Source organism: Caretta caretta, chromosome 2, assembly GCF_965140235.1.
Source record: "Caretta caretta isolate rCarCar2 chromosome 2, rCarCar1.hap1, whole genome shotgun sequence".
Taxonomy (NCBI): domain Eukaryota; kingdom Metazoa; phylum Chordata; order Testudines; family Cheloniidae; genus Caretta; species Caretta caretta.
Window position 1 is genome coordinate 67,826,142 of NC_134207.1, and position 26,793 is coordinate 67,852,934.

At 42.7% G+C, this 26,793-nt stretch overlaps 1 long non-coding RNA gene across 1 annotated transcript; it reads left to right on the forward strand.

Moving 5' to 3' along the window:
* Positions 1 to 5,204: 5,204 nt before the first annotated feature.
* Positions 5,205 to 25,841, forward strand: LOC125632476 (uncharacterized). The gene is made up of 4 exons (XR_007355323.2): positions 5,205 to 5,562; positions 8,623 to 8,727; positions 20,788 to 20,936; positions 25,748 to 25,841. It is a non-coding gene; the product is annotated as an uncharacterized LOC125632476 (long non-coding RNA).
* The last annotated feature ends 952 nt before the right edge of the window (positions 25,842 to 26,793 follow it).

Consider the following 26,793-nt stretch of genomic DNA (forward strand, 5'->3'; position numbering starts at 1 on the left):
CATAAGCTTTCGTGAACTACAGCTCACTTCATCGGATGCATACTGTGGAAAGTACAGAAGACGTTTTTATACACACAAACCATGAAAAAATGGGTGATTATCACTACAAAAGATTTTCTCTCCTCCCACTCCACTCTCCTGCTAGTAATAGCTTATGTAAAGTGATCACTCTCCTTACAATGTGTATGATAATCAAGTTGGGCCATTCCCAGCACAAATCCAGGTTTTCTCCCCACCCCCTCCAACACACACACAAACCCACTCTCCTGTTGGTAATAGCTTCTCTAAAGTGATGACTCTCCTTACAATGTGTATGATAATCAAGGTGGGCCATTTCCAGCACAAATCCAGGGTTTAACAAGAACGTCTGAGGAAGGAGGGGAGGGGTAGGAAAAAACAAGGGGAAATAGGTTACCTTGCATAATGACTTAGCCACTCCCAGTCTCTATTCAAGCCTAAGTTAATTGTATCCAATTTGCAAATGAATTCCAATCTAGCAGTCTCTCGCTGGAGTCTGGATTTGAAGTTTTTCTGTTGTAATATCGCAACTTTCATGTCTGTAATTGCGTGACCAGAGAGATTGAAGTGTTCTCCGACTGGTTTATGAATGTTATAATTCTTGACATCTGATCTGTGTCCATTTATTCTTTTACGTAGAGACTGTCCAGTTTGCCCAATGTACATGGCAGAGGGGCATTGTGGGCACATGATGGCATATATCACATTGGTAGATGTGCAGGTGAACGAGCTTCTGATAGTGTGGCTGATGTTATTAGGCCCTGTGATGGTGTCCCCTGAATAGATATGTGGGCACAGTTGGCAACGGGCTTTGTTGCAAGGATAGGTTCCTGGGTTAGTGGTTCTGTTGTGTGGTATGTGGTTGCTGGTGAGTATTCGCTTCAGGTTGGGGGGCTGTCTGTAGGCAAGGACTGGCCTGTCTCCCAAGATTTGTGAGAGTGTTGGGTTGTCCTTCAGAGTAGGTTGTAGATCCTTGATAATGCGTTGGAGGGGTTTTAGTTGGGGGCTGAAAGTGACGGCTAGTGGCGTTCTGTTATTTTCTTTGTTAGGCCTGTCGTTTAGCAGGTGACTTCTGGGAATTCTTCTGGCTCTATCAATCTGTTTCTTCACTTCAGCAGGTGGGTATTGTAGTTGTAAGAATGCTTGATAGAGATCTTGTAGGTGTTTGTCTCTGTCTGAGGGGTTGGAGCAAATGCGGTTGTATCGCACAGCTTGGCTGTAGACAATGGATCATGTGGTGTGGTCAGGGTGAAAGCTGGAGGCATGTAGGTAGGAATAGCGGACAGTAGGTTTCCGGTATAGGGTGGTGTTTATGTGACCATCGTTTATTAGCACTGTAGTCTCCAGGAAGTGGATCTCTTATGTGGACTGGACCAGGCTGAGGTTGATGGTGGGATGGAAATTCTTGAAATCATGGTGGAATTCCTCAAGAGCTTCTTTTCCATGGGTCCAGATGATGAAGATGTCGTCAATATAGCGCAAATAGAGTAGGGGCGTTAGGGGACGAGAGCTGAGGAAGCGTTGTTCTAAGTCAGCCATAAAAATGTTGGCGTACTGTGGGGCCATGCAGGTACCCATAGCAGTGCCGCTGATTTGAAGGTATACATTCTCCCCAAATGTAAAATAGTTATGGGTAAGGACAAAGTCACAAAGTTCAGCCACCAGGTTAGCCGTGACATTATCGGGGATAGTGTTCTTGATGGCTTGTAGTCCATCTTTGTGTAGAATGTTGGTGTAGAGGGCTTTTACATCCATAGTGGCCAGGAGGGTGTTTTCAAGAAGGTCACCGATGGATTGTAGTTTCCTCAGGAAGTCAGTGGTGTCTCGAAGGTAACTGGGAGTGCTGGTTGTGTAGGGCCTGAGGAGGGAGTCTACATAGCCAGACAATCCTGCTGTCAAGGTGCCAATGCCTGAGATGATGGGGCACCCAGGATTTCCAGGTTTATGGATCTTGGGTAGTAGATAGAATATCCCAGGTCAGGGTTCCGGGGTGTGTCTGTGCGGATTTGATCTTGTGTTTTTTCAGGGAGTTTCTTGAGCAAATGCTTTCTTTTGGTAACTCTCAGTGGGATCAGTGGGTAATGGATTGTAGAAAGTGGTGTTGGAGAGCTGCCGAGCAGCCTCTTGTTCATATTCTGACCTATTCATGATGCCAACAGCACCTCCTTTGTCATCCTTTTTGATTATGATGTCAGAGTTGTTTCTGAGGCTGTGGATGGCATTGTGTTCTGCACAGCTGAGGTTGTGGGGCAAGTGATGCTGCTTTTCCACAATTTCAGCCCGTGCACATCGTCAGAAGCACTCTATTTAGAAGTCCAGTCTGCTGTCTCGACCTTTAGGAGGAGTCCACCTAGAATCCTTCTTTTTGTAGTGTTGGTAGAGAGGTCTCTGTGGATTAGTATGTTGTTCAGAGGTGCACCCATCTGCAGAAGTGAAGAAACAGATTGATAGAGCCAGAAGAGTTCCCAGAAGTCACCTACCACAGGACAGGCCTAACAAAGAAAATAACAGAACGCCACTAGCCTCACCTTCAGCCCCCAACTAAAACCCCTCCAACGCATTATCAAGGATCTATAACCTATCCTGAAGGATGACTCAACACTCTCACAAATCTTGGGAGACAGGCCAGTCCTTGCCTACAGACAGCCCCCCAACCTGAAGCGAATACTCACCAGCAACCACATACCACACAACAGAACCACTAACCCAGGAACCTATCCTTGCAACAAAGCCCGTTGCCAACTGTGTCCACATATCTATTCAGGGGACACCATCATAGGGCCTAATCACGTCAGCCATACTATCAGAGGCTCATTCATATGCACATCTACCAATGTGATATATGCCATCATGTGCCCACAATGCCGTTCTGCCACGTACATTGGGCAAACTGGACAGTCTCTACGTAAAAGAATAAATGGACACAAATTAGATGTCAAGAATTATAACATTCATAAACCAGTCGGAGAACACTTCAATCTCTCTGGTCACACGATTACAGACATGAAAGTTGCGATATTACAACAGAAAAACTTCAAATCCAGACTCCAGCGAAAGACTGCTGAACTGGAATTCATTTGCAAATTGGATACAGTTAACTTAGGCTTGAATAGAGACTGGGAGTGGCTAAGTCATTATGCAAAGTAACCTATTTCCCCTTGTTTTTTCCTACCCCTCCCCCCCTTCCTCAGATGTTCTTTTAAACCCTGGATTTGTGCTGGGAATGGCCCACCTTGATTATCATACACATTGTAAGGAGAGTGATCACTTTACATAAGTTATTACCAGCAGAAGAGTGGGGTGGGGGGAGAGAAAAACTTTTGTAGTGATAATCACCCATTTTTTCATGGTTTGTGTGTATAAAAACGTCTTCTGTACTTTCCACAGTATGCATCCGATGAAGTGAGCTGTAGCTCATGAAAGCTTATGCTCAAATAAATTGGTTAGTCTCTAAGGTGCCACAAGTACTCCTTTTCTTTTTGCAAATACAGACTAACACGGCTGTTACTCTGAAACTTGTTAAGACAAACAGCATTCGGAATTTCAGGCTTTCAAATTCAGTCAGTTTTTACACAATATCTGAATGGGAAATACAGGCATATGAAATGGAGAGAAAATAGACATTCTCATGCCCCTTTTCTCTGCAGATGCACGCCTTTTTTTAAAAAAAGGGTCTCATTTACAGCTTTATACTATGCTAGCAGAATAATTATATAACTGCAAACATAATTTACTCCTGCTTTAAGATCACTTTAAAGTGCCAGGATAGTGTCAAGTGACCTTTAGTGTAAATGAGACTAAGGCCCTGTCTACACTGCAGAGTTTTGTCAGCAAAGTTATGCTGCTTTAATTAAACTGCTGTTGCATGTCCACATTATGCTCCTTGTGTTGACAGTGTATCCACACTAGCAGCTCCTTGCATTGACACAGAGCATTGCACTGTGGGTAGCTATCCCACTGTGCAACTGGCCGCATGGTGTTTTGGGAAGGGTTTGCAATGCCTCATGGGGCAGGTCACATGATGCAGGTTTCTCAATCCCATCATTCCATGGGTATCCTACTAGATTGCCAGCCACTTTTCAACTGAAGTTTATGTGGGGGTTGGGGGGAGAGGGAAAGAGTGTGTGACAGGGAGTGTGCGTGTGTGTTGAGTGGGGGAGAGACAGAAAGTGTGCATATTGGGGAAATGTGTGAGATTGTGTTTGTGGGGAGGGTATGTGTGAGAGAGACAGTGTGTGTGTTGGGGCAGAGAGTGTGTCAGCATGTTGTCTTTTTAAGGTGAGACAGCAGCCTGAGCAACCAATCCCAGCGGAGGGGGACACCCCCCACATCAGCCCCTGGCTCTGCACAGCACAACAGTCTCAGGGAGCAGCATCCTGAGCAGCTCTGTGCTGAGGAAGGTCAAAGCTTTCAAGAGCTTTGAAAGGGCAGGGGCACAGGCCTACAGGGCAGCCAAGTTCAAAACAGTGAGCAGAGCAGTGACTGCAGGCATTGTGGTATATTGGGGAGGCCAGTTCTGTCGACATAACAACCGGCAGCGTCTACCCTGGCACTTGGTTGACAAAAGTTTTGTGCAAAAAGCTCTCTGTCTCTCGTCGAGGTGATTTTATTTCATCGCCAAAACAGAAGAGTTTTGTTACCAAAAGTGGCACTGCAGTGTGTACACCTCTGCTCTTTTGCCACCAAAACTCTGCAGTGTAGACAAGGCCTCAGGCCCAATATTCCTTGTGAGTATTTTCATGGAGCATTTTGCTGAAGCTTCGCATTCTTTTCTTAGGCAGCCCAGAGGTGAGCGGAGCCTTGTGATGGATGGCTTTTAACTGCCGGCTCCCTGTCACAATTTTGCCTGTTCTCAGTCCCACAGTGCAAGTCTACAGAACAGGTAATTCCTCGTAAACCTTTTTACAGCCCATGCAATGACTATGATTAGCAAATTATCCTTTGCAAATCTGTGAGGATCTGCAGTTTGGTATAATTATGTAATCCAGATCTACAGCCAGACTGTGTGTATTTTTACATTGCTATCCTAGTATTTCAGTCTTGCTAAAAATGATCTCCTTGAGGAAATGTGCTATAAAAAGCTAAGTGTAAAGCCAAGTCACAGAGGAAAGAATGCATTCTGAGCAAGGAGCGTCTAGTACCAGTGTCCATACATAGCCAGAAGAACAGCGTAGAGCACAGTTTAATCTTGTGAAATGTAATCTGCCTATTTCTGAATAGTTAACCCTTTCTTCTAGCATGTGCATGCATTCTTATTTGTCTTTATGGATTAAATTCTCCCTTTGAGTATAGGTCAGCACAAGCCTATGCTCGGCGTAAACTCTGGTAAGTGGACTTAGGGTGGCCAGGTGGCCAGTTTTCAACCAGAAAGTCTAGTTGAAAAGGGGATCTGACAATGTCCAGTCAGATCTACTGACAAGACACCCAAAATCCGATTATTGCTGGTGGGGAGGCACCGGGTCATCACCCACGTCAGTCTCTACTCAGCCAGGGCTGCCTCCTACCTGAATCAAGTGGCTGCAGCTCCCAGCCCCATCTCCACAGGTGAGTCCCTCCTGACCTGGGCAGGGGAGAGAGGGGGAATAGCAGTGAGCGACGGGAGGAGGAGGGAAGAGGAGTGAATGGGGGGCAGGATTTTGGGGGGAGAGGCAGGCCGGGGCGGTTCGGCACTTCTGATGGAGTCTCCAGTTTTCAAATATTACAAAGTTGGCAACCCTATAAATAGTGCACTGCTCTTGTGCTGGATGACTTCACTGCAGGGCATTCCATCCTAATGAGATTGCGTACAAGTCAAAAATGGAAAGGATTAATCTGACATCTGTTCACGTGCTAGAGTGGGAAATTGGCAGAAGGCTAAAATAATTAGCATTTTTGTATTACACTTTTATACAAAATCATTTTTCATATAGTAACATTTACACTGTATGGGGATTAAGGTAGATTGAAGATGATCATTGGGTTTAGTATTTCTTGCTCTGTTTCTCTGATTCTTTTCCCTATGAATTGATTTAACCTTTTCCCAATACATATGTTTATCTTTCAGTTATATCTTTTGTATAGCCTATTACTACTTTCCTTTCTCTGTATAGTGCCATCTAATCTTTCTATCTAACCTTAGTCCAGTTTAATCTGATTCTTACAATACCCTTAGGAATCTTAAAAACGGTAGTACAGTGGGGTGATATTATCTTTTGAGGGCTGGAGAGAGTTGGATATTTTTGTGACTACACAGAAATGTATTAAATTGAAGTTATTTAGATACCATGGTGATGAATATGAAATGGATAGATGGATTCTGAATTGAAGCCAAAGCTTTCACTTTTGCAGGAAAAAAAGTAGAAAAATTCAGATCCTGAATTCTGTATAAGACAAATGACAGAATTGTGAAAAAGATAATTTGTCAATGTTAGGCTTACACATATGATCTAACATAGACCAGGTCCAGGCAGAGAGTTTTTAATGAAGAAAATTTAACATTGCTTGAATGCGGTGAAAACCAAATGAGTGAAATATTGATTTCATCACATGCCTTCCATATCTTTTTGTTAAGAGAAAAATATTAGAATACTTATTAGCATGCTTAAATATAGTGGACTCTACGGCTTGCTAGGAGGAACTTATAAATGAATGATCTGTAAGAAGTAATAAAAAAATTTCCATGAGAGAACTTGTCTAACTATGGTATCCTTGTTATTTAGCTTGAGTCACAGTCTGAAATTTCTGATCCCACATTGACATAGAGTAGTTAAAAAATTGGTAACATACAATTCAATCTTATGAATTGCTATTTAATTTTTTGAAGGTTTTTGCAAAGATCAGTCTAATTGGTGATAAATTATTATGGGTTCAGTTCTAAAGTGACCAGCATTACTGTATCTAGACATTCTTTACAGGTATTAAAAAATATCAAGGAATTGATCATGGCTTTCATTCACCCTCTGAGTACCTCAGGGGAATTCAGCTACTAAACCAAAGAAAGGATTAGGTGCTGGTAAAGCCACTGAAGCCTTCTTAACCCCCAGTTCCACATCCCTACTTCCGTATGAAACAGAGAACACACTTCAAAAGGGACTCAATAAAAGCACTAGAGATACAGTGGAGGTGAAATACTGGAGAAGAATATTATGTACAGGAAAATACTGATAGAAAGCCTCATATGAGTTGTTCAGCCTCATCTTGGATTTGCTCTCCGTACCCTTACTGGAGTGTGTGGGTGGTTAGAGAAACATGAAGCAGAAATATAATCCACAAATCTTTCTATTTAACAGGGTGTTACTATATTACAGAGTGAGCTTCTTTACACCCCTACATTGTTTCTGGTCATTATATTTGAGTGAAACTACTGACTCTCCTCATAATTATCAAACCAGGCATGTCTATCAAACATTACTATTTAAAAAAAAATGGAGGTGTGCTGGGGATCTTTGCAGGTGGTTGTACTTTGAGTAATAAATAAATGGAAATCAAACATCAAAGTATTTATTTGTCCTCTGCCCATTTTGCTGGGTATGTAGTTGATGATGTGTTAATTTTTCCATATTTTTCTGGAACCATTCCTCTCATTTTGGATTATTTTTCTTCTTCCAATGAATGGCTATCTTAGTCTAGCCACTGAGAGATTAATTCTTTTACTTCTTTGAAGTGAGACTATTTCTGTTAGAAAGTCCCAGCAGCATTACGAAAGGTTCACTTGGTAATACATATCCAACAATTTGTAGTATTTGGTTACGAATAGCATCTCAGAAGTCTCTAATGACTGGACATATCCTCCATATAGTCATAAAATCTCCTCTTTCACCACAATTTCACTGGTGCAACCACTACTGGAATACTATTTATCCCCAATTCAGTCTATATTGTTCTTGTGTATGACTCCAAACATGTTAATGGATTAAGTCACCTTCCATCCTTATGGATCCCAAAGTCCTCTAGAAACATTCCTGACTAGAAATGGGCATAAACCACCCCAAAGTTCAGTTGCAGATCTGAAGTTTTCCAGAGTATGGGGGGAAAAGATAGGTTTGGAGCCAATGTTTTGATGTTACTCATTATTGTAGGCCATACTTACAGGATGGGGACCCTATCCTGGGAAGCAGTGACTCTGAAAAAGACTTGAGAGTCAGGGTGGATAATCCGCTGAACATGAGCTCCCAGTGAATGCTGTGACCAAAAAGGCTAATGCAATTCTTGGATGTATAAACAGACAAATAACAAGTAGTAGAGAGGCTGTATTATCTCTGTATTTGGCATTGGTGCAACCACTACTGGAATACTATGTTTAGTTCTGGTGTACACAGATCAAGAAGGATTTTGATAAATTGGAGGGGGCCCAGAACCATGAGACTAATTAAAGGTTTGGAAAACATGACCTGTAGTGATAGACTCAAATAACTGTCTATTAAGCTCATCAAAGAAAAGGTTAAGGGGTGACTTAATCATGGTCTACAAGTACCTACATGGGGAACAGAAATTGGAGAATAAGGAATCTTCAGTCTAGCAGACAAAGGCATAACAAAAGCCAATGCCTGGAAGTTGAAGTTAGACAATTTCAGACTGGAAATAAGGCATAATTTTTTTAATGAGGCATAATTTTTTTAACCACAGGATCAATTTACCAAGGGTTGTGATGAATTTAAATCAAGATTGTTTAAATCAAGATTGGATATTTGTCTAGAGAAGATGCTCTAGTTAAAAGAGGAACTAATTCAGGTAAGTAATATGGCATGTGTTATGCAGGATATCAGACATGGTGGGAAGTATAGTGGTCCCTTTTGGCTTTATAATCAATGAAATATAGGGGTAAGGTGCCCGTTAATCAAAATTGGATTTCAATATCCCCAAACTTTGGGGTTATTCACATCTGAGGAAGTTTGCTTTGGGCTTCTTTCTGTTATTATCAATGTCTAGTGTAGATTACATATTCAGGAGTCACAATACCTATTTCTGAAGTGCAGCTATTGCTGATATAAAATGTAACAACATTTTATATATAAGATAGAAGGGAAGTGAGTAGAGATCAACATGCAACCCAGCAGGGAAGCAGTTCCAGCGAGACTGGGTGCCAGCAATCTGTCACCTCCACCAGCACTATTCTGGGGCACCCTCTTCCCCTTCCTCCCACCCCCCAAAGAACCTCAGACCAGCCACTAGCAGCCAGGAAGAAGGGCAGGCTCATTGCCAACATCATGGAAATAGGACTCCTGAGCATTGGGGGTAGGCCCTACACCGCCTCTTTATGATAAGTACTCCTTGTGGACTGCAGAATGGGTTATGGGGACTCTGCTACCCCCTCTCCGGCAGAGACCACAGACATCAGCTAATCTGTTTTTAGTGCCATTTCAATCAATTCACTTTTTTTTCTAAATCAACCATTATGTTTTCCTCCAGCTTCATTATGACTCTTGATTTTGTTGTCCTACAGCTTGATCCTGTGTCCATTTTACTCAAAGGTAAAGCTCCTATTGACTTCATGGGGCAAGATCAGGCAATGCTCTCCTTTTCCCCATGCCTCTTTACTGCCTACCACTCCTTACCATCTGCCTGTCCATTCCCTCCCTCTTGCCAGCCTCTTCTACTTTCATATCCCTCTTCTGCCTTCTTCACTCATACCTAAATGTTGACCCTTAATCCTATCTGTCAAGGTTCCTTCCCCACTCTGAGCTCTAGGGTACAGACGTGGCGACCTGCATGAAAGACCCCATAAGCTTATTCTTACCAGCTTAGGTTAAAAACTTCCCCAAGGTACAAACTTTGCCCTGTCTTTGAACCCTATGCTGCCACCACCAAGCGTGTTAAACAAAGAACACGGAAAGAGCCCACTTGGAGGTGTCTTCCTCCAAAATATCCCCCCAGCCCTACACCCCCTTTCCTGGAGAAGGCTTGATAAAAATCCTCCCCAATTTGTACAGGTGAATACAGACCCAAACCCTTGGATCTTAAGAACAATGAAAAAGCAATCAGGTTCTTAGAAGAAGAATTTTAATTAAAAGGTAAAAGAATCACCTCTGTAAAAATCAGGATGGTAAATACCTTACAGGGTAATCAGATTCAAAACATAGAGAATCCCTCTAGGCAAAACCTTAAGTTACTAAAAGACACAAAAACAGGAGTATACATTCCATTCAGCACACCATATTTTACCAGCCATTAAACAAAAGGAAATCTAACGCATTTCTAGCTGGATTACTTACTAACTTACTTAACAGAGTTTCTGAGACTGCATTCCTGATCTGTTCCCGGCAAGAGCATCACGCAGACAGACAGACCCTTTGTTTCCCCCACTCCAGCTTTGAAAGTATCTTGTCTCCTCATTGGTCATTTTGGTCAGGTGCCAGTGAGGTTATCTTAGCTTCTTAACCCTTTACAGGTGAAAGGGTTTTGCCTCTGGCCAGGAGGGATTTTATGGCACTGTATACAGAAAGGTGGTTACCCTTCCCTTTATTTTTATGACACCATTCTTTAACAAGAATTCTGTCCAATCATTGTCCTTGCTGTGATGTCTACCGATGTAGCAATTGCAATAAAAGCAGTGTCTTAGTTTTTTTATGTTGTAATTTATCTTCTTTTTTTGTCATATAATAGGAGCAATGTCCCTTCCATTAGGCACTTTCAATAAACATTTTGATTAATATCAAATGCCTCAGCTTTAATTAGGCATTTAATCACATGTCTGAGCCATTTATGGCCTCATATCCCATTCACCATGAAAATTATCCCTCATTCTTTCATTTAAAATGAACTAACAAATAAATACATGTTTACGTACATATTTAACTAGCCATTGTCCAAGCAAACATTCACAGCTCAGGGGTTTGACTTTGTGGTGCCATGAAATCATAAGCAAGCAATATCAACAACCAATCAGAAAACAGGAATTTTAAATGGGATTTCAAAGGAGCCTGTCTTCACTTTGTTTTTATATAGTTTGAACTTTAGACTATGAAGCATTTTGTAACCATTTTTACACTGAACGTTATGTTTCAGTTCAAAGATTTTTTTTTAATTTATCACATAAACACCACAAAGCATAGATTATTCCTAAGCAGTGAGAAATCAGTTAACACGAATATGCATAATGAATAAAGGCCAGTTTTCTAGTTAAAGTGAAAAGCAACAGGAGCCAAATGACAACTCTGTAAAACTGGTGCTGAAGCAAGATGAGGTGCAGCAAAACGTGTGCACAACCAATTCTCGTATACACACACATTAAATAGTAATGTAACTCCTTCACTACTAATACATTTTTGAGTGCCAGGAATTTAATACTTTTTGAGGCTGGGATATTTTAAAATTCAATTGTAGAGTATTTCTTTTCAGATATCCAAGGTAATTCTAGACTGGTTATATCTCAGAACGCTGTAATTTTTAATGGCTATAGGTTATTGTGATTATCTAATTATGTGATTACAGAAATTCTACCAAAACTATAATACAGTTTAAAAATAAGTAAATATGCTCAGGTTTACATAAGCCAGAAATTTTATATTTGTATAGATGTCAGCGGGCCTGTATGCACTAGGTTTAATGCTGCAAGCAGGGGGTAAAGGGGGCAACTGACCAGGGGCCCGGCTGATTTAAAAGGGCCCGGGAGTCCCCAGCTGCCACCGGCAGCACAGTAGGGCTAAGGCAGGCTTCCTGCCCGCCCTCGCTCTGCGCTGCTCCCGGAAGCAGCCAGCCTGTCCCTGTGGCCCCTGGGGAGGGGATCGATGCACGCTGCCCCGTCCCGAGCGCCGACTCCGCAGCTCCCATTGGCCGCAAACTGTGGCCAATGGGAGCTGCAGGGGCAGTGTCTGCGGGCAGCAGCACGTGGCCACAGAAACCCCCAGAGCCTCCCGCCTAGGAGCTGCTGCCAGAAGGATGTGCCAGTTGCTTTCAGGAGCCACCCGAGGTAAGTGCCGACCCCCTGACCTCCTCCTGCACCCCAGCCTAGAGGCCACACCCCACACCCAAACTCCCTCCCAGAGCCTGCACCCCCTCCCTCAACCCAACCCCCGGCTCCAGCCTGGTGAAAGAGAGTGAGGGTGTGGGAGAGCAAGCAATGGAGGGAGGGGGGATGTAGTGAGCAGGGGGTGGGGCCTCAAAGAAGGGGTGGGACAGGGGCATGGCCTCAGGAAAGGGGCAGGACAGGGGCGGAGCAAGGGTCTTTGGGTTTGCATGATTAGACAGTTGGCAACCCTACTGGGCGGGCATGTGGAAGCCCTGGCCGTGCCGGAAGAGCACGCGCAGCCAGCAGTTTGCTGGGCACTAGCCAGCGCAGGTGCAGCACCGCCCAAGTGTCAGGTGGATCGCGTCCACGCGGGCACGGCTTGTGCATGCATGGGGGCCCATTGACTGTTTTGCCCTGGGACCTGGAATTACTGTCAATGGGCCTGAGTGCATACATTACATTTCTGAAATCAGTCCATCTTTCCCTATAAGTCAAATGCAGTTTATTTACCTGTTTTACACTAGTCACAATAGCACTGGAGGCAAAGTTGCATTTCATTTTTGAAACTGAAACTGAATGCATAATGCAAAAAATTTTCCTTGAATATTCATTCAACTTTTTAAACAAATTTTGGGTGGCTATGTTCTCACCTGCTTGGTGTTTGCTTTCTGTGAACATTGGTGAAATCTGGTGTATTGGGGCTACAGAACAGAGATGCTGTACTGCTATCTAATAAGCACCTTCAATCGTGGTCACTAAAATATATGCTTAGTACCTCTGAAAATTAAGCAACTATGAGTTTGATCCTGTGCCCTGTGAAGTCCATTATAAAGCTCCCATTGACTTGAATGGAGCAGGATCAGGTACTTAAGATATGCCTATGCTGCACACCACTGGTGGCAGAGTGTAGTATACATATAACTGCATGCCACAGTGGAAAGCTGGCTGTATCCGCACTGTGATGTGTAGCTATATGTGTCAATGAAAGGCTCTGACAGTGGAAAGCAGGGGGAAAGGCTCTGGTGTTCCCTGCTGCCGGAGCCTTTCACTGTGTGAGGAAAGGCTCTACCTGAGGGAAGGGAAGGATCCAGCAGGGAGCTGTCACAGCCTTTCCCTGTTACTTCCCCCTGCCAGAGCCTTCCCCACTGCTGCAGTCTTCCCCTGTGGCATGGAAAGGCTCAGGAGGGGGGAGCTGCCAGAATCTTTCCCTGCTACCTTTCCTTCCTTTTGGAGCCTTTCCCTGCAGGGGGGAAAGACTCCAGTAGCAGGGAGGTAATGGGACACTACACTGCTAAAAATAGTGTAGACAGAGGTGGTGCTACTTGGGCATGTAGAGAGTCATGTAGGGTACATACAGGCATCTTTACTCACCTAACCAGTGCCTCACTGTGTACAGTGCTATTTATATCCATGCTGGGGCGGCAGTTGTGCAGAATATTTACTCCACACTTTCTACATCCACCGTAAGGAGTGTGCAGTGTAGACATACACTAAGCGAGCCTAAATATGAATTTGGGGGAACCCAAACTTGAGGAATCCAAGTTTCAAAATTTTGGCCATACTTAGGGTGACCATATTTCCCTATGCTGAATATGGGACCCCTGATAAAATTACTCCTATTCAAGTGAGTTTAACTGCAATCAATCGTACAAACGTTCAAATTAGGGCTATCAAGCGATTAAAAAGTTAATCACGATTAACAAAATTAATCGCATGGTTAAACAATAATAGAATACCATTTAATTTAAATATTTTGGATGTTTTCTACATTTTCAAATGATTTCAGTTACAACACAATATAAAGTGTACAGTGCTCACTTTATATTTTTGATTACAAGTATTTGCATTGTTAAAAAAACAAAAATAAAAAAAAAATATATAGTATTTTTCAATTCACCTAATACAAGTACTGTAGTGCAATCTCTTTCTACATTTCTAAGTTCAACTTTCATGGTAATTATGTAGAGAAAATAACTACATTCAAAACAAAACAATGTAAAACTTTACAGCCTGCAAGTCCACTCAGTCTTACTTCTTGTTCAGCCAATCACTTAGACACACAAGTTTGTTTACATTTGCAGGAGATAATACTGCACGCTTCTTGTTTACAATGTCACCTGAAATTGAGAACAGGTGTTCTCATGGCACTGTTGTAGCCGACGTCACAAGATATTTATGTGCCAGATGCGCTAAAGATACATATGTCCCTTCATCCTTCAACCACCATTCCAACAGACATATGTCCATGCTGATGATCGGTTCTGATTGATAACAATCCAAAGCAGTGCAGACCAATGCATGTTCATTTTCATTATCTGAGTCAGATGCCAGCAGATGGTTGATTTTCTTTTTTGGTGGTTCGGAATCTGTAGTTTTGCTCTTTTAAGACTTTTGAAAGCATGCTCCACAGCTCGTCCCTCTCAGTTTTTGGAAGGCACTTCAGATTCTTAAACCTTGGCTCGAGTGGTGTAGCTATCTTTTGAAATCTCATATTGGTACCTTCTTTGCATTTTGTCAAATCTGCAGTGAACGTGTTCTTAAAATGAACAACATGTGCTGGGTCATCATCCAAGACTGCTATAACATGAATTATATGGCAGAATGCATGCAAAATAGAGCAAGGGACATACAATTCTCCCCCAAGGAGTTCAGTCACAAATTTAATTAACGAATAATTATTTTAACAAGCATCATCAGCATGGAAGCATGTCCTCCGGAATGGTGGCTGAACCACAAAGGGGCATACGAATGTTTTAGCACATCTGGCATGTAAATATCTGCAATGCCGGCTACAAAAGTGCCATGCAGATGCCTGTTCTCACTTTTTGGTGACATTGTAAATAAGAGGGCAGCATTATCTCCTGTAAATGTAAACAAACTTGTTTGTCTTCGTGACTGGCTGATCAAAAAGTAGGACTGAGTGGACTTGTAGGCTCTGAAGTTTTACACTGTTTTGTTTTCGAATGCAGTTATGTAACAAAGTCTACATCTGTCAGTTGCACTTTCATGACACAAAGATTGCACTACAGTACTTTTATGAGGTGAACTGAAATACTATTTCTTTTGTTTATTTTTCACAGTGCAAATATTTGTAATCAAGAATAATATACACTGTGATTTCAATTACAACACAGAATACAATATATATAAAAATGTAGAAAAGCATAGAAAATATTTAATAAATTTCAATTGGTATTCTATTGTTTAACAGTGCGATTAATTGCGATTAATTTTTTTGAATTAATCATGTGAGTTAACTGCGATTAATCGACAGCCCTAGTTCAAACTAACAAGTTGACTGAGCCCCTGTTAAAAAGAAATATTGCATAGTTGGATTCTTTTTATTTACCTTCTTATCTTTAAGGTTCACACGGGGAGGAGTGACACACAATCCCGTACACCTCTCTCACACAGGGAGAGTGACCGACTGACCTGACCCTCCCTGCCTGGCGCTCTCCACCCTCCATGACTGGTTGGCCACCATGACAGACCCATCTCTCCTGGTACCTGGCACTGAATCTTCCCGAGGCAATATGTGAGGGGGACATGCAGGGTCACATGCCTCCCCTCCCCAGATTTCTGCCAGGGTTCACACCAGAATGTGGCCAGCAGCAGCCTTTTGGTACTGTGCAGGAGGGAAGGGACAGGAGCTGCTTCCAGCTGCAGGAGAGGAGTGGGGAGGGGTACAGATGACCTGGCCTGTGTCCTGCCCACAAAGCGTCAAAAGGCAGCTAACACCTCCAGGCTGCTGCTGGCCACTGCCGTAACCCAGCCGCCTCCTGTCCCCCAGCTACAGCATGGGCAGGAAGGGGTTAAGCCCTAAGGATGCATTGTGCACCAGGGCCCAGGGAACCTGACTGCAGGGGCTTCAGCTAACCCTGCCAGAGAGGTGTCTCAGCAGAGGAGGGTCACTAGGGGACGGAGAAGCCTCACGCTTCCTGGAGTCCGGACCCTGGTGGGGGAGGGCAAAGAGGGTGCTAAGCCCCTGCCGCAGGGTCTGCTGTGGAACCTGCAGGTTTGGAGTGTGAACAGGCTGGAAATCACTTTTCCCCACACATGCTCCAGAGCTTACCTGAGGGGCAGAGAGGCTGCTCAGTGCCAGCACTGTGTGGGGCTTTGGGGCTCGGCTCCATGCAGGGCCCGGCTCCTCTTGGCCAGTGCCCCAGGCTGGAGGGTCTTGGGCTTTCCTAGGATGCCGGCCCTGCCAGAGCAGCAGGGAAAGGAAGGAGCCTGTCGGCCAGGCTGTTGGTAAGCTGAGCGCTCCGACCAGGGGCTGTCTGTCTGCACAGCACTGGGATCAAGATGCACACCACCAGGGGAGAGGATATGAAGGAGCAGCGGGCTGGGCAGATGAAAGGGCAAAGCAGTGAGAGGACAGCAAGAGGGGAAGGCTGTAAAGGGCCGATGGGTGGGCAGCAGAGGCGACACGTAACCGGCTGCTGCCTGGTGCCTGCCCAGACTCACCAACCACCACAGCTCGCAGCCCAGCAAAAGCCAGCACACGGCGGGGACTGCTGAAGAACCAGCAGGCGGAGCGGGCGGCCTATGCGCTGTATATTCGCCCCAGCACCAGCCTTGCACACCCACCCCCATCATCAGCCACTGGACCCCGCCCCCCACTCACCACTGGTGGGTAAGTGGCTGGCAAGCAGGGATCTGGCCAGCAGCAGGTCCCACCAGTACTGATGGGAGGAGACAGAAAATACAGGACAATTTGCCTGTTTTTAAGAAAAAGTCAGGACACCTGCAGGGACTTTAAAAATGGGATGTCTGGTCACCCTAGCCATACTGAACATCCCCATGCTCAATATATGTCACACATAACAAAGGAGAGAATTCAGGACTCAATTTAATCCATAATTGAGAATCAATGTGTTTTGATGGTAGGCAAGTGATAAAAGAATGATTTTTCCAAAATGATTTTTTTAGTTTTAGTCATGTAAAACAAGCAATGTGGAAATGGGAAAAATCTTCCCCCCCCACTACTCAATCTTTACCTTACCAACCATTCTGAGTCTATAATTTCTTCTGTGTGAAATGAATCACTGGTAATATAATAGGTGTTTACTGTGAAGCTATGTTAGTGACATGACCCCACAGTGTCTTGCAGCCTTAATATATCAAAATGGTTCAGTATTCTACAGTTTTATGTTCTTGAAGATTATTTCTCAAACAGTTCTTTTTTTCTGATATGAAATGAATAGGAAGCTTGTTTTAAGAAGATAATTTTCAGGATGGAGCATTAAAATTAGTGATTAGTGTTTTGCAAAATCTCTAGAGTTTTGGGGTTTTTTTAAGTTTTGGAATGGGTGAAATATTTTTAAGTTTCATTCCCTTTAATGTGAATAATTTTTTTCCCCAGGGAATGTAATTAAACACATATTACTAACTATATGGAATGTGTGCAATAAAGATTAATGTTTGAAAGTAATTCTTGTTCTAGCTGCTTCTATTACAAGTGGGAAATTTAAAAAAACAGAAACAAAAACATAACCCCAGGCTATGTTTCAGAATTCACATTTTGCTAACACCAAAGGGAACCAGAACCTTAAAGGTTTGGGGTTCTGTTCTAAATCTAAAACACGTGATTTTCAGAAGTTTTTTAATTAAGCAAAACCAGTTCTTACAACCCTAATTAGAAGAGGTCTTCCCCGCACGCCCCCGAATAGTGAATTCTACAACAGCTTTTTAAACATTTTTACCAAGAACAGTCAAATCTGTGGCCTTTATTATGATTTATTATTTCAATTACAGCAGTGCGAACAGGCCCCAATCAAGGTTACATAGTGCTGGGCTCTGCTCAGATGCATAGGCCCCTGAGATGCTCAAAAGTATTTAGGCTCCTAACTTCCATTGAAAACCTTTGAGGAGCTGGGCCATAGTGACAGTTCCTGCCCCCAAACAGCTCTCGATCTAAGCAGCTGATTATGCAATCTGATATGCATGGTGAATCTTTATGCCCATATGGAGTCCCATTGAAGTCAATGGAGCTCTGTTTAGATGCAGGGGTCCATCTGCACTGATCAAATTGCAGGCGCAGGAATAAAATGAGACAAGATGCACCACATAAGTGTGACAACAAAATAAGAGGAGGGGAAAAACAAGGATAAGGGTAACAAAAATAAGATCAGTGGGTTACGCAGGCAGCTACAGCCCAAACCAGTTCTCACTGAAGTCAATGACAAACCCCTCCGTTGACTTCAGTGGTGAAGATCAGACCCCTGTTGCACAACTTGAAAATTCCTGATGGTCCCAAGTGGGTTTTAACTACAGATTCTAATTCAGAGGTGCATATCTCAGCCCCACAAATGACTGGTTATATGTACCTGTGGAGTGTGTGAAACAGAGAGTTACATCAAGAAAGCATTATTCCACAAGGAACACAGTTGGTTCAGTACTTGCTGTATTTGATGTTAACTGTGTATTAGAGATGTCTTGAGGATTCAGTAGCACTTGTTGTTTGCAAACTCCACACCATCCCATCTGCTTTGGCCATGTGAAGAAAGGTTCTAATTCATTAGGATCATCTCACAAAAAGGGCTAGTTATGAGATCCCTTAATGCACCGAAGATTATATTGTTGAGCTATTACTTCCTCCTTGTAAAAATCAGCCTTTTGTCTGCCAAAAAGCCAGCTGCATAATCTCAGCTCTCTTGTGCATATTTCTGAACATATCGTGTTATAAGCTAACGTCCTATCTAAACAGCTAAATAAATTATTGATTCTAGTGTGTGGACTCCAAAGAATTAACCAACTCAAAGAGGCCAGACAGATTGGCAATATTTCTTTTTTAATGTTTTTTTAATTCAAAATGTTTCTATGAACAAATGAAAATATTCATTTAATGTAAACAATTGTTCTGCTTATTTCTTCCAAATCTAATAACAAAAATCACAGTTTGATCACTTTGTTGGAACAGGAAAAAAAAAAACTACACCTGCACTTTAAAATTTTCTGCTCCTGGAACTATATAAGAGATTCAACCTTTTTCTAATAAAGTGAGAGAGAGAGAGAGAGAGAGAGTGTTTGAGCCTGTCAATGAATACTTCCTCCATAGTTCTGAATGGGTAGATAATTACACAAAAACAGTGGGAGTAACACACCAAGATCTGCACTCAGAAAATTGAGACTTAACTGCAAGCAATGATGGCTTCATTTCTCCCCTCTCCCCTTTTGCTCGCTTCTCCCCCAAAGTGGAATTATTTTCTGTAAACTAATGAGATTTCTGCCATCTAGATAGATTGGCCACTGAGTCTCAGCAAGACTTTAAAGTCTGTTGTGTCTTCTTGAAGCCCCCTGGAAATTTGGACAGTAATGCTTTCTTGCAGGCAATTAGACACATTCTGCCTTCATGTGAGAGCATCTGAAAAAACTGAGGAAGAGGAAGGAAAGCAGGAGAAAGCCTATGTTCCAGTTAGAGCTATGTAGAACTTAAGGCCTATACACACCAATTGTGTTGGACCGCCATTGAGGGGTGAAGTTAACCCTGTATTAGTGAATGTGGAGGGCTTGTAGGATTGGACTCCCACAGATGCGTCAACAGATCTTGCTGAACTTGTAAAACTAAAATAACTCCTTATGTGCATATTAGTGATATAGAGATTCTGAGTTAAAAATCTAACCAGATCACGGGTATAAAAGAGACCACAATTTGTTCGCGTTGCCATTTTTTTAAATGAACCATAGAAATAGAGATATAGTGATATAGTGATAGTGATATAGAGATTCTGAGTTAAAAAGCTAACCAGATCACGGGTATAAAAGAGACCACAATTTGTTCGCGTTGCCATTTTTTTAAATGAACCATAGAAATAGAGATATAGTGATATAGTGATAGTGATATAGAGATTCTGAGTTAAAAAGCTAACCAGATCATGGGTGTAAAAAAGACCACAATTTGTTCTCGTTGCCATTTTTTTAAATGAACCATTTGATTATTTTGTTTCAAAACAAAATGATGACATGAAATGTCATTTGTTTCAAAATGTTTAATTCAACCCGAACAATTTTGTTTTTTATTTTGGTTTTTTATTTCCTCACTGAAACACATTCAGTTTGAGTTCAAAACTAGCTGATTTGTATTTATTTGGGGGGGGGGAGGGTGGTTCAGTTCGACCATAGAACAGAAAAAATTATTTGCTCAGCTCTAGCTTAAAGCCAGCATAACAATGCCTACGCATGCTGCAATCACACCTTCATTTGCGATGTATATGTATCTCATAACTCTGGGTGAAGAGAGAACAAAGAAAAGCTGTCCACTGTGTGATGGGGTATAAGAACTCCCACAGACAGTGACAGGGTGAAGGAGAGTTCAGTTAGCCCATTCCATGGCACCTGGGTTGGGGAAACAGGTAGTTAAGGATGAGATCCAGCAAGGGAGAATCAGACACTGGGTGGCTTTTATAAAGGAGTGATAGCAGAACTGATAGGAAAGGACTGAAAGCTGCAGTAGGAAGCTTGTACCCTGGGATTGGCCCTGATGTGGAAAGGCATCAGAGGGTCAACCTTAGCAACAAACTAGGAGAAAGTTGTATAGAGAGACTAAGCTCCAAGAAGAGAGGACTGGAGAGTGAAGAGCCCCAACAAGCACTTGCAAAAGGCAAAGGTAGGAAGTAGCCCAGGGAATCTACAAGGGATAATAAGAAACAGACCCTAATGGTTTATCACAAGGCCCCTGGGCTGGAACTAAGAAGAAGGGAAGATGTGGATTTCCTGACCACCCCACAACAGGAGGAGCAGCATAAGCCTTAGCAGTAAAAGGGAAAGGACTATAGAGCTCAGAAGGCCTGGTACATGGTCACTAAGACTTTGTTTTCATTTGGACTTTGTTACCCGCTGATCAGAGTAGAATGTAAGCATCCTGGCTGGAGGGCTGAATCACAAGAAGGAGCAGTGCCACACCTTTGTGACCACCAAGTAATTGCTGGCAGGGGATGACAGAGACAGAAGAGCACACTGGCCAGTGACTGAACTATCTGCACACTCTGATGAGGTAGGAGACTGCAACATGTACTTTACTGTCACCTGAGACATTGGGCAGCTGTCTAAGAACTGTGCACTTCACCAGAAACAAAATGCTTTCCATGACTCCAACTATAATCTACAAAAAAGGACAGAACTATTGATTTCTGGGCCATTTTAGATTGGCCCTAAGGTAACAGCAATAATTCCCACCCTTCTTTTAAGCATATAGTAGTTATTCTTTCACTGTGTAGCATATTTTCACAAAAACTGCCTCCTCCACACATTAGACATCTCCAGGGAAAATAATAAACGGAAGACGTATGATTGTGTATAGATACTCCTGGATGTTAAATGTGGGGTGAAGAAAATGGTTTATAAAATCTGTTGTTAATAATTGTGATAGGGCTCTAGTGTTCAGATTGTCGGTTAGGGGGACCTGACCCCACCTTCTCCCTCAGGTCCTGGTCCAGAGTCTTGTGTTGCTCAACTGCTAAACGGGGAAAGATAGATTTTTCTCCCATTCTGTTTCCCTGGCCTGCTCCCTATGCAAGCCCTTCTAGTTTGGGGCAGGGCCCCATTAATCCAGTTGAGGCTTCTCTGTAGGTTCCCCTTGTCCGGGGAAGAGTTACTTGCCTCCAGTGGCTACACTGGCAGGCAGGCTGCAGGTCTGTCCTTCAGGCAGGCATATAGAGAGCACCTGCCTCTTCACCAATCAGCCCCGACTGAGGCAGGCTCCCTTCTTTTCTCCCCGCTCCAGCCCTGGCATTGGCTTCAGGTGTAATGGGGCGGGGCTAGCTGAACCCTCAGGTGTTCTTTAACCCCTGCTGTGCCCAGTTGCAGTCTCTGCTCTTCCACAATGATGTTAAAAAAAGTAAAAACTGTTGTCAACAGTTAATTTTAGACATTCAGTGTAATTGTTGGTTGTGTTTGAAAAGGGGGTATTTTAGGCCTAAAAGGGTAAGATTTTTTTGATAAAATCCTTGTTCACTGTTACAACATTAAACAGTTAAATGTGATCTGAGGTTTCATGTCAAGCTAATGTTGGCTTACTCTTTTCAAAAAATCTTTCTAACCTTTACTAAAAGCACAGAAAAAGGGGAAAAAATACTTTACATTTCAAATGTTTTATTGTGTATTAACTAAAGCTTTTATTCTAACTATCCCTAATTTCCTTTCACTCTATAGAGTTTCTTCTAGGAGAAATCCCTGTTTGACAGTCTTTTAGATGATATTAAAGATGGTATTAACTGGCCATTTAAATAGTCTGGAGCTGTTGCTGTTGTTACTGGAGTATAATCGTGTTTCCTTGAAGACAAAACAAACACACACGAACAGAGTGGCAAAGAGAGAAAACGCAGCTTCTGTCACTAGTGCTGACTTTAACTTGGAACCTTATTACTGGAGAAACAGACCCAGTACAAAGTACTGTCTGATCAGCACTTCAAGACCTGGCAAACTTGTACCAATGTTAGGCTGCTTAAGGCACTGCTTTTAGCTGCCTCTCTGGTTACAAGCTCACAGCAGGGTTGCAAAATATGTAGTTGTCTGGGCCAGCTTTAGACAGAAAACAAAAAGAGAAAGAAAAGAAGTCAGCTGGGGAAGGAAAATGGGGGGGGGGAGGGCAGTGTAACAGCAGGAGTCCAAGTCTCAGATCCCAGGTGGTGGTCAGGATTTAGTCAAAGCTGGTGGAGGTGGCAGTGTCTTTGGGTTCATTCTCTCTGGCCTGGTCTGGTTAGGCTGTCTTTCAGGATCAGAATGACAAAGGCCTGATGATGCCATGGTGAATCTTGGGGCCCCAGGCGATGGTAGGGGTGGCAGCAATGAGAGTAAAGCTGGCTTCTTCCAGTCCATGCATTCCACACTCACTCACATTTTGTGATGCATCTCCCCACCATCCCCAATAAACAACATCCAAGTAAGGGTGGCAGCCTTATCCCATTATAATCAATCAAAACACATTTCACTGATTTCAGCCGTAACATTGCCTCCCATTTCTAGACTCTTTCAGCTCGTTGTCATGCCAACCTGTGACTTTACTAGGAGCCTTGACAACCCCTTAGCATGGTTCTTTACCTTAAACAATCCAATCTTCACTGGTCTATTTGTCTCCAACTTTTGCTAACATTTTATAAACACTTTTATGTAACAAGTTAAGCTGAACTTTTGTTGCCTTGGAGAATTTATACAGTACAGGTCTCTTCACAACCGTTCTAAATATTGGAAGGGTGGCCAGGGCTTGGGATAACTGCTCTTTGGACTGAGTTATTAAAAATTAAAGTAAATAAGTACTTAAATATATACTCTCCAGAAAGCACAGTTTACTTCAGTATCTATATGTTATTGTGGTATGACAAATTATTTCACAAATTCAAGTTACCTCGTTGTTTCTAAGATTATAAATGGCACATAAGCACCCAACAGACATACTCATGACTGCTGACTGATCAATAAAACTAAAGGAAATTAAGACCTTGTGTATATGCAAATAGTCTTCAGTTTTGTTTGGTCTTTCCTTTCATTTGTGTCTTCCAGTGCATCTTAGGGTATGTCTTCTTCACTACCAATGTTAACGTGGCTGTGTAGTCGCGGCACCAGCGCTGGGGGGAAAGCTCTGCCAACGCTGTGTGTCTTTAAAACCCCACCACCATGAGGGGAGTAGCTACCAGCGCTGGTGTACTGTCTACACTGCCACTTTACAGCACTGAAACTTGCATCTTTTCACACCCCTGAGCAAGAGTGTTTCAGCACTGTAAAGTGGCAGTGTAGACAAGGCCTACAGGGCATATAATGCCACAGGCAATCACATTCATTTAATAGGTAAGCAGTTAAGCTGTACCAGTCACTTCAGAGACAGTACATAACAATACAAAAGGCTGTACTTCATGTGGACAGGCACATTTCATATTGCCCCAGGGTGGTATAGTCCCATTTCAACGTATTGCCAGTTTAAATGTCAGAACAGCTGTCTTTATCCCACCCTCTGGGTGTTAGTGTTCTTCCTAATGCATCATAAGGGAAATCAAAAGTGGGAAATTTTTCACAAATCACTCTGAAAAGAGAAGTTGCATTAAGGTCTGATGCTCAGTTAATGAAGCTTTTCACTTATTCATAGGTCATCTGTGAGAGGAACCTTATTCCTGGGGTTTCTGGAGCAATCATTTAGACCTATTAAAAATAACAAATCCAAATGCTGTGCATAAAACTTGAAAAGCCAATTAGTTCATTTAGCCATTGCAGAGGCACTTAAAATGCCTCAAGGTACATCATAAATAGTTACTTGATGATATCAACCTGCTTTTTCGTATTCTACTCAGTCTGTAACAATTCTGGGTGTGTTAGCTGCATATGCATTCTGTGCTGGGTGTTCTTGTTTTATTTGTTAGTGTTTTCAATAATCGATTGCTCCAAAAAAAAATTACAATATATTGTTCTTCTGAATAACTACTGAGCTCTTTAGCTGATATCAGTCAGTACAGTTCCACTGGAATCACTGGAGCTATACAAGTTTACATCAGCTGAGCTTCTAGCCCTCAGCTGTTTAAAGCTTTCCCTTTCATTAAATTAATACTGTATTATGTACAATAAGTAACTGATCTGGAGTATCACCCCAGAACCTTCTAATGCCACCTACTCTGCAAGGTGAAGTTCTGGGGAAGGCAATCTGTTTCAACAGGATGGAAGAAATTTTGAGGCTCTGAGACTTCTATTTTGGTGAAGCTTGTTTCCATTCTTCCCCTCTAATATTTGTATAATTTGTTACTACATCAGCTATTTTTTAATCATAGGATTTTTTAATAGTAAGAGAAACAGATTGATCACTCTATACTGACCCCACGTATGTTAGCGCAGCCTTGGAGTGAGCATGGAACTGGCCTAAGAATTGCTCTAATGTATGTCAATGGGCTATTGCCTCCAAAGGGAACTCTGCTTGCTGGTTATTGCTGGAGCATGATAGTGCTTTGGCTACATTCCCTCCCACCTCTCACAATGTGGCCTGCAGAGGAGGTGGCTAAGAAACAGCCTCAAATGACCGAGTTGATTTAACTAACCTTAGTTGGGAATATCAACTGGCTTTCAAGCTCCTTTGCACCACCAGAGTGGGCAAAGGGTCTGGAGCAGGGGAGAGAATCTGCTTATATTGCTTATTAGGTTTTCATTTGTGTCTTCCTCTATTACCAAATAATAAATAATTTGTAAATAGTCAGCCTATAGGAATCAGTCAATTTAACTGAGGGAGTTTTAGAGCAGTGGTTCCCAAACTTGTTCTGCCGCTTGTGCAGGCAAAGCCCCTGCCGGGCCGGGCCTGTTTGTTTACCTTCCGCGTCCACAGGTTCGGCCTATCGCGGCTCCCAGTGGCCACAGTTCACTGCTCCGGGCCAATGGGCACTGCTGGAAGCAGTGCAGGCCAAATTTGGGAACCACTGTTTTAGAGTATCATCCAGTCTATCCCACTGCATCACAAAATGACTGATTCAATTATTACTACACCATTCTGAATAGAGAGGATAGCCTAGCCTTCAAATGATGATGATCATATGTTGATGTGCAATATGAACAAACTCAGTATCATCTATTGTCATACTATGTATTAATCATAAAGGTTTTCTGTAGAAGTGCTTTATCTGTCAAAGACCAGCTTGAGTAAACAAAGTCCAGTGGTAAGTATTTTAAGTGAGTTAATACTGCAATGCATTTTAAAAATTGCTCTATTTGCAGGATTTTTATTGCTGTCCTTAATATTCTGTTATAGTAAAGCTCTGCTTTATTTATTTCAATTCCAAATTGTACAGAATGAGCGGTAGTTCCTTTTTTGACCTCTCCTCCTGTTTTTTCTCACAGCTTATCTTCGTGGCTATTCACTGTGGCTGATTCTCCTCCACCTTAAACTAGGAATAAATCAATGGTAACTCCATTAAGGTCAGTGGAATCACAGTGATGTGAGAAGAGTCAGGCCCACTATTTCCCCTCTAGCTGTTTTTTCTTTTTAATTAATGTTAGTATTGTAGAATATCAGGGTTGGAAGGGACCTCAGGAGGCAATCTAGTCCAACCCCCACACTCAAAGCAGGACCAATCCCCAACTAAATCGTCCCAGCCAGGGCTTTGTCAAGCCTGACCTTTAAAACCTCTAAGGAAGGAGATTCCATCACCTCCCTAGGTAACCCATTCCAGTGTTTCACCACCCTCCTAGTGAAAAAGTTTTTTTCCTCATATCCAGCCTAAACCTCCCACATTGCAACTTGAGACCATTACTTCTTGTTCTGTCATCTGGCACCACTGAGAACAGTCTAGATCCATCCTCTTTGGAACTCCCTTTTCAAATAGTTGAAAGCAGCTATCAAATACCTCCTCATTCTTCTTTTCTGCAGACTAAATAATCCCAGTTCCCTCAGCCTCTCCTCAAGTCATGTGCTCCAGCCCCCAATCATTTTTGTTGCCCTCTGCTGGATGCTTTCTAATTTTTCCACGTCCTTCTTGTAGTATGGGGCCCAAAACTGGATACCCTATTCCAGATGAGGCCTCACCAATGCTGAATAGAGGGGAATGATCACGTCCCTCGATCTGCTGGCAATGCTCCTACTTATACAGCCCAAAATGCCATTAGCCTTCTTGGCAACAAGGGCGCACTGTTGACTCCAATCCAGCTTCTCATCCACTGTAATCCTTAGGTCCTTTTCTGCAGAACTGTTGCCTAGCCACTCAGTCCCTAGTCTGTAGCAGTGCACAGGATTCCTCTGTCCTAAGTGCAGGACTCTGCACTTGTCCTTGTTGAACCTCATCAGATTTCTTTTGGCCCATTTGGCTAGTTGTTGGCTATTTGCAATCTCTGTCTTGTGACAGACGCTTCCTACTGTAATGTTACTGCTTCTCTTGATGGAATATCCA